General features: G+C 39.2%; 1 long non-coding RNA gene across 1 annotated transcript; it reads left to right on the forward strand.

The window, feature by feature from the left end:
• The first annotated feature begins 4,663 nt into the window (after nt 1-4,663).
• Nucleotides 4,664-5,542, forward strand: LOC125755740 (uncharacterized). The gene is made up of 3 exons (XR_007412952.1): nt 4,664-4,699; nt 4,810-4,992; nt 5,354-5,542. It is a non-coding gene; the product is annotated as an uncharacterized LOC125755740 (long non-coding RNA).
• Nucleotides 5,543-7,841: the final 2,299 nt, after the last annotated feature.

A 7,841-nucleotide genomic window follows, 5' to 3' on the forward strand; every position in this document is an offset into this window, starting at 1 on the left:
GCCCTAGCGCTGAACTCGGATCCCCTGCAGTGATTAGTCAGGGCAGCGGAAGGGATTTAGAAATACAATACTTCCAGCTCATCTCTGGAATCCCTTTACTGGAGGCAAGCAGGTTGATGACTTTATTCTCTGATCTCTTCCAGAATTCAGACAACTGGTTTTCTGAACTGTCAGTTTTTTTAAAAAATATTTTATTTATTTATTCATGAGAGACACACACAGAGAGAGAGAGGCAGAGACAGAGGCAGAGGAAGAAGCAGGCTCCATGTAGGGAGCCGATGAGGGACTCCGGGATCACGCCCTGAGCCAAAGTCAGGTGCTCAATCATTGAGCCACCCAGGCATCTCTGAACTATCAGTTAAAAGCTCACTTACAGTATATGTCCCAATAAGCAAAACTATAAACTCATCTTTCTTAACACCTGTATATATGTCTTATTTTCCTTATATTAGCAAGCTAAATGGACTAGGAACTTTTAGTCTATATGGACCTGGGAAACATGGTTTGGCTAACTGAATAACCAGGGGGTTATCCAAGGTATTGTCTCTTTGTGCCTTCATTCTCTTGTTCTAATTCTCTCTTATAAAATAAAAGGGGTGCCACAGAAGACCCTGAATAGCCAAGCAATCTTGAAAAGAGAAAAACAAAGCTGGAGGCATCACAGTTCCAGACTTCAAGCCATATCATAAAGCTCTAGTCACCAAGACAGTATGGTACTGGTTCCATAAAGTAAAAGTGGTGGGCTAGATAATGTATCACACGTACATAAAATAATTTCTCAAATTAATTGTTCGTGTGTTCATGAGGATGGCAAGCTAAGGATGAGAATTTGCATCTCACATTTTGTACCTTACAATTGCTGTTATGGCCATAGAAGCATAAAAGCTCATACTTAAGAGGATTCAGATATTGCCTTTATTTTGTTCTTTAATCTATTAATGTACTAATTTGTTGGAGAAATATTTACTGATGATCAGTATTTATCGAAGAAGTGAGTATGTGAATACATAAATGAGAACAAATTAAAGGCAATATTTAAATCCGTTTCTTCTATTAAATTATATAGTTTTATGGCTAGAATGGTTCATAAAAAGTCTTTTAAGAGTGAAAACTCTTACAGATATAATTGAGTTCGCAGCTACTTTCACTGTTCATGTCTATAGATACTATGTTGATAGTAGGTGATGCAGGTATGAGAAAGTAGGCTCTAGAACCCAATAGAACCAGCTACCAGCATCAACTCTCTTCCTTTGACCTACCCATGTGTCCTTGGCCAAGTTACTTTATTTATCTAACCTTTAGTTTCTTCATGTAAAATCTGGAGATCATAATGGAACTGATTTCAGAGTGGTATCGCGAGGATTAAATGAAAACACTTAGCATAGTTCCTGGCTCATAATGAGTACTCAGCAGGCTTAAGCTATTATTAAGCGACTTACAGGTTGTTATTTTATAAGCTTTGGAGCCCAGTAACAGCGTCATCATCCTCTGCTTCTCCACTGCCCTAGAAAGGCAAAACTCTTGAGCATTTTAGTGGGAGCAAACATTCAACAGTAGAAGTCAAATAGAAAAGAAGTAAACTGATTTGGACCACCACTGAGACAGATTAAATTCAACTCAGCTATAGAATTTAGCAATAACTATTGAGAAAATACATTCCGTAAGGGTCCACTTTCACATTACAGAGTGCCTTTGTTTGTATTATTTGTGTAATCCTGTCAGCAAATCTCTGAGATAGGTATTTTTATATCACTGTTAGGTAAATAAGTTTAAAAAATTAAAGTGATCTGCCTGGTTCTCTAAGTGCCTGGGACCCCGATCTTTTGATTGCAAAGCTAGTTTTTGTGACCACGACTCTGTCTGGGGGATCCACAGACCAAATTAGTTCTATACGGTGAAAAACATCACTGTGGAAAGTGAGAAGTGATCTTTACCCATTTGTTTTATCCATGATACCATACAGTTCATTCGCTTCTCAGTTTCTTGGTACCTGGCAGCTTTTCCTAGTAAATAAAGATAGATATACTTTAGTCCCTCAGTTAAACACACACACACACACACACACACACACACACACACACACCCAATACTGATCAATCATAGCAAGTTATCCATATTTCTTCTCTGTGCAAAGTTAGGCATTTGTGAACATTGATTATTCATTCATTCATTTTACATGGTATTCCAGAATAGTGTTTTTCTGTTTCTTCTGCTATTTTTAAGTAGTATTATATCTTTATTAGAATTATTTCTTTTTTTTTTAATTTTTATTTATTTATGATAGTCACACAGAGAGAGAGAGAGGCAGAGACACAGGCAGAGGGAGGAGCAGGCTCCATGCACCGGGAGCCCGATGTGGGATTCGATCCCGGGTCTCCAGGATCGCGCCCTGGGCCAAAGGCAGGCGCTAAACCGCTGCGCCACCCAGGGATCCCTATTAGAATTATTTCTTTAATTTTTTTACATTATACAAATTTCAAATATATAGAAAGGTGTAGAGAATAATAAAACACTCATGACCTCGTATATATGTTAATATTGTGCCTTATTTGCATCATAATTTTTTAAAGAATTAAGATGATACAGCTACTTTTGAAGTTAACCTGAATCTTTCCCATTCACATTGGGAGGTTTTCAGACTAAACACTATAAAGTATCTTATTCTGTACATTCTTCTGCAACTTACTTTCCTCATTCAAGAGTGTTTTCAAGTTTTATCCATGATATACAAATAGGTTATTTTTTTACTTCAAAAGTTATATGATGAATATACCACAATTTATTTATTCTGTGTTTGGTGAATATTTTCTGTTGTTTCCAATTGTTTGCCACCAGAATAATGTGTATCTTTACATAATACTAGTGGTTCTCTCAGGTATACACTCACCAATGTGGAACAGCTAGACCAGGTAGTATGTGGATACTCAATTTTCATAGGTCTTTTCAAGTGTTTTTCAAACTACCATTTATTTTAACTAGAGCATTTTATGTGTGAGCTTTCATTTCCTTGTATATTTACCAACATCTAATATTTAAGTTTTTGACAATTTAATAGAAATGAAATGGTATGATTTATTTTGCTTCTCCCCAGTTACTATGGATGTTAAACAATTTTACATGTGTTTATGTGCCATTTGGATTTTTTTCCCTGTTCATATTTTCAATTGCATTATGTGGGTTTTACTTAATGATTTATAGGAATTCCATGTATATAATCAATATTGATCCATTGTTATCTGTGTAACAAATGTCTTCTACCAATCTGTGTTGGGTTTTGATTTATTTATAGTATATAGTTGAGCAGTAGTTTTTGCTTTCTGCTATAGATCAGTTCATCTTTTCTTTCATCATTTGTGCTATTTTATGTTTTTAAGAAATCTTTGGGGCAGAGGGAGAGGGGGAGAGAGGATTTTTTTTTTAAAGATTTTATTTATTTATTCATGAGAGACACAGAGAGAGAGGCAGAGACACAGGCAGAGGGAGAAGCAGGCTCCATGCAGGGAGCCTGACGTGGGACTCGATCCCAGGTCTCCAGGATCACGCCCGGGGCTGCAGGCGACGCTAAACCGCTGTGCTACCGGGGCTGCCCACCTCATTGTGATTTAATTAAATTAATTAATTTATTTAAAGTTTTAATTTAAGTAATCTCTATATCCAACTTGGGGATCGAACTCAGAAACCAGAGGACAGGAGTCATATGCTACTCGGACTGAGCCAGCCAGGTGCCCCCATGTTTTCCATTTTGTTTCTACCTCCATGTTGCTTTCTAGAGCATTCTGTCATAGCCGCCTTCTTATCCTTTTATTTCTCTTGTACAACTTTACCTCTCTTTTAATAGTCTAATGTTAGTGACTATTGTATTTTTCACTTGCAGAAGGTTCTTTTTAAAATTCGTTTTTTTCTTAGTGTTCCATCTCTAGACATTCTTTGCTTTCATTAAATGTCAGAAATGCATATTGAAAATTACTCATATTGGCCTGTTGTTAACTGTAGTTCCTTGGTTCTGATAGTCCTGTTTGCACATCTGCTAACTCTCTCACGTGGAGGGATGTTTACTCAGATCTTTGTAACTCACTTATTGTATATGCATCTTCTGTGGGTGTTATCTCCTAGGTAATTCCATGTGTCCTAGTTGTGAAAGTGTCCCTAACTCTGATACCAGCAGGATCTCAGAGTTTTCAATGGTCCTGAATCAGATTTGGCGTTAATTGATCTCTTTGTGGCTCCCACACAGTACAGATAACACGAATTTAGGTCCCATCTCTGGCATATGCTTGGGATTTAGTTTCTCACAGTTGTCTTTTTATTTCTTTTTACTTAAGACTTCAGGGAGCGTGAGCTTCCTTGAGGGCTCTGTGGTGTACAGGCAGGGACTTTCTGGTTTCCTGGGAATGGAAGGAGCAGATCTTGAGGGATACAAGCTCTATTTTTCATTTTCTTTAGAGGAAGCGAGGGAGGAGGAGAGAGACAGAAGGTGAGGGAGTGAGAAAATCTCAAGGAGACTCCACACCCTGAGCCTGTGGAGCCTGACTCAGGGCCTGATCTCAGGACCCTGACATCATGACCTGAACAGAAACAAAGAGTTGGACACTTAACCGATCGAGCTGCTCAGCCACCCCAAGGGGATCCATGCTTTATGACAGTCCCCCCACCCAATCTCCTACCACCTGTGGCCGAGTGCCACATCTTCAGTCCCTGTGTGAGTATCAGAACCCCAGATCCTGCCGCTGGAGCCTCTGTCTGTTTGGAACTTAGGAAGCTCCAAATTCTTATTCCTCTCTTCCCCACCTATGTTCTGAATCCATTTAGACAGATGTGGAAGTCTGACCACAGAAATGAGCATTTCACCTTTATTGCAATGAAGCAGTGGCAACAGAAGAATTAAAACACTCTGCCTGTAACCAAACTTGCTCTCCAGACACAGACAGCATGGGAAAGTCTCATTTCTAGGAGCACAGCCTTCACTCTGCAGTACAATATAACCTAGGGCAGGTGAGAATGCACATTTTCTACAATAGAGAGGTGCTAGAACGGAGAGGCCAGAAGGGGTTGATCCAGACATGCCTAGTAGTTCCTTTTCTTAAACTCATCAACCATTTAAATCACCCCTCTTCTCATGAGAAGGAGGGAGTCCATGATTGAGGCCAAGAGTATTAGTCTAAAGGAAGGAAGTTTCCCCATGAGAAACAAGGCTTCAGGGAGGCAGGTGGGGGGTATTCAATCCCTTCTAAAGATATCCAGTGTGCTTGGGTCTCTGGCTTTCATTCTCTCTTTCCTTTCTGAAATCTGGTATCTACTCTTTATTTTCAGCTGAACTATATATTTAAGACTATTTTTGGTATATTTTGCCCAGGCTTTCCATGTTTGAGGCCAGGAGCATCAGCTGTCATGTTTGTTGAAGTTCCTCTAGAGAGCATTTTCACAAAGGCAGTGGGATGGTCTATTAAAATAGACAAGTGCTAAAGGAGAACAGGCCGATCTAGCCCTCTCTCCGAGTCTTTTCTAGTCTCTGAGGTTGCACAAAATAAAAGCTATTTGCTGGCAGCATTCTTTCCTTCATTAACTATAATAAAGTAAACATGGGTATAGATCTCAACATACCCAAATATATGTGTATTGACTTTCTGAATTTAGTAGGTAAACACACTTACAAACATATATATTGCATGTGCAATTTGAATTTCTGGCCTATATCTCATATATTGCACAGTGTCATTTACACTCTCCTGTTGTTTTCATTAATCTATTGTTACGTAGTGATACAGGTTCAGCTTCATCAAAGCACACCTTTATAATGGGATTCCTTGAAGCTATTTGAAACTAGTTCTTAACTGGTAAAATTGCTTTTTTAAAGAAATTGAATTTTATTTATTTTTTTAAAGATTTTATTTATTTATTCATGACACACACACACACACACACACACACACACACACACACACAGAGGCAGAGACACAGGCAGAGGGAGCAGCAGGCTCCATGCAGGGAGCCTGACATGGGACTCTCTAGATGCCAGGTCTCCAGGATCAGGCCCTGGGCTGAAGGTGGCGCTATACCACTGAGCCACCCAGGCTGCCCCCAAGCAATTGAATTTGAAACATAATACAGTTTGTATAAAGAAGAGACTACAAAGCTGTGGTCATCAAGACAGTGTGGTACTGGCACAAAAACAGACACATAGATCAATGGAACAAAATAGAGAATCCAGAAGTGGACCCTCAATTTTATGGCCAACTAATATTCGACAAAGGAGGAAAGACTATCCATTGGAAAAAAGACAGTCTCTTCAATAAATGGTGCTGGGAAAACTGGACATCCACATGCAGAAGAATGAAACTAGACCACTCTCTTGCATATATATAAAGATAAACTCAAAATGGATGAAAGATCTTAATGTGAGACAAGATTCCATCAAAATCCTAGAGAAGAACACAGGCAACACCCTTTTTGAACTCGGCCACAGTAACTTCTTGCAAGATTCATCCATGAAGGCAAGTGAAACAAAAGCAAAAATGAACTATTGGGACTTCGTCAAGATAAGAAGCTTTTGCAAAGCAAAAGATACCGTCAACAAAACTCAAAGACAACCTACAGAATGGGAGAAGATATTTGCAAATGACGTATCAGATAAAGGGCTAGTTTCCAAGATCTATAAAGAACTTATTAAACTCAACAGCAAAGAAACAAACAATCCAATCAGGAAATGGGCAAAAGACATGAACAGAAATCTCACAGAGGAAGACATAGACATGGCCAACATGCACATGAGAAAATGCTCTGCATCACTTGCCATCATTGAAATACAAATCAAAACCACAATGAGATACCACCTCACACCAGTGAGAATGGGGCAAATTAACAAGGCAGGAAACCACAAATGTTGGAGAGGATGCGGAGAAAGGGGAACCCTCCTGCACTGTTGGTGGGAACGTGAACTGGTGCAGCCACTCTGGAAAACTGTGTGGAAGGTTCCTCAAAGAGTTAAAAATAGACCTGCCCTACGACCCAGCAATTACACTGTTGGGGATTTACCCCAAAGATTCAGATGCAGTGAAACGCCAGGACACCAGCACCCCGATGTTTATAGCAGCAATGTCCACAATAGCCAGACTGTGGAAGGAGCCTCGGTGTCCATCGAAAGATGAATGGATAAAGAAGATGTGGTCTATGTATACAATGGAATATTCCTCAGCCATTAGAAACGACAAATACCCACCATTTGCTTCGACGTGGATGGAACTGGAGGGTATTATGCTGAGTGAAGTAAGTCAATCGGAGAAGGACAAACATTATATGGTCTCATTCATTTGGGGAATATAAAAAATAATGAAAGGGAATAAAGGGGAAAGGAGAAAAAATGAGTGGAAAAATATTAGAAAGGGAGACAGAACATGAAAGACTCCTAACTCTGGGAGACGAACTGGGGTGGTGGAAGGGGAGCTGGGCAGGGGGTGGGGGTGAATGGGTGACGGGCACTGAGGTGAGTACATGACAGGATGAGCACTGGGTGTTATTCTATATGTTGGCAAATTGAAAAGCAATAAAAAATAAATTTATTTAAAAAAATAAAAAATTAAAAAAAATAAAAAAGAAGAGAGGACTTAAAGGGCATTATAAAAACAGTAGTAAAGTATGTCTCTGATCTCTTGTGCATTTAGTCTAGGAGAATACCACATCCCTCTTCCCATCCTCATAAAACAGAACAGAACCAGCACTGAATGGAGTTAAACAGTAACATATCTGTGCTGCCACATTTGATTTTATTTCTCTTCTTGGAAATTGGCATGAACCTAGAGTTTGCCATCCATTTCAAGTCTTTAAAGAGAAACATTTCAATATAG

Source organism: Canis lupus, chromosome 9, assembly GCF_003254725.2.
Source record: "Canis lupus dingo isolate Sandy chromosome 9, ASM325472v2, whole genome shotgun sequence".
Taxonomy (NCBI): domain Eukaryota; kingdom Metazoa; phylum Chordata; class Mammalia; order Carnivora; family Canidae; genus Canis; species Canis lupus.